We start from the raw sequence: 1,259 nt of genomic DNA, 5'->3' as shown, positions 1-1,259 counted from the left end.
TTAATTCTGAAATTAACATATAATATATATATAGCTTTTCTCTTAATTTGGAAAAGTTCTTTTGAATACATTCCTCAAAATTAAAAGTTATAAGGACTAGCTGGATCTAGATAGATGCTGCATTCTAAAGTGATAATTTACTTTGCATTCATAGTAATCTTGACAGCATTGAGAGTTATAATTCTGATTTAATTTTATGGAAATTTTAACATACAATGGAACTCAGAGAGGTTATGTGTATTTATTTAGTCTAATGGAGGCTAAATTTTCTAATTATAAACATTTATATTTTCTCTAATGTATAATATTCTGTTATGAATTTTGTACTTTAACAGAAGTCATCAAGTTCCTTTTCCAATTGTATTTTATACTTTATATTATGTTATACATTTTCATTTTTATTTCAAATATTAGTCTTTTTTCTCTTTTTGAGTAATTTGTGTAGTTTTTAACGTTTAAGCAATTACATTGGTTCATTACTTTGGAATATCTTCAGTTGTTTTAAAAAGTTTAAAAAATTGATAAACATTTAACCTTATTTTTGCTGTTTTCTATCTTTTGATATAACTTACATTACCTAACTGTTAAAAAAGAAATCCTTATTGTAAATGTTCAAGATATGAATACAGAATGAAATATGAAAGTCTTCAGTGAACCACTCCAATGCCCAGTACCTTCCCCATAGGTAAGCATTACTGACAATATGTTGTGTTTATTTCTAATGTCCTTTCTCTCCACCCCCATACAAACACAAATATACACACATATATGTTAAACTTTTACATAAATTAAATTGCAAATATTTTTCTAAGACTTGGTCTTTTCATTTGATAATGTCTTCAGTCTCTTTTCATCTATATCACTCTTTTCAAGGTCCCATTGTATACAAAAGTACAAATGTTCTATAATTTGTTTAAGTGTTTACCTTATCAAGGCTATTTTCTGATTTGGTTGTGAACATACTTTTATATAACTCGTTATACACATATAAGTATTGCTATGGAATAAATTCCTTGAAGTAGATTTATTGGGTAAAGAATGTGTAAGTACATTTAAATTTTTGAAATATAATGCCAAGTTGCCTTCCTAAAATGTTTTATCAGTTTGTGCTTTCATTTACATGTATATTAAATTGCCTTTTGTTTGTGTCATTATATACACCAGCTGTCATTAGTATTTAAAAATTTCGCTAAACTTATGAGAGAAAAATTGATGTGTGACAGTTACTAGTAAGGCTCTAGAGGACAATAACAAATGAT

This window comes from Pteropus vampyrus, unplaced genomic scaffold, assembly GCF_000151845.1.
Source record: "Pteropus vampyrus isolate Shadow unplaced genomic scaffold, Pvam_2.0 Scaffold130, whole genome shotgun sequence".
NCBI classification, from domain to species: domain Eukaryota; kingdom Metazoa; phylum Chordata; class Mammalia; order Chiroptera; family Pteropodidae; genus Pteropus; species Pteropus vampyrus.
This window is presented reverse-complemented; position numbering follows the sequence as displayed.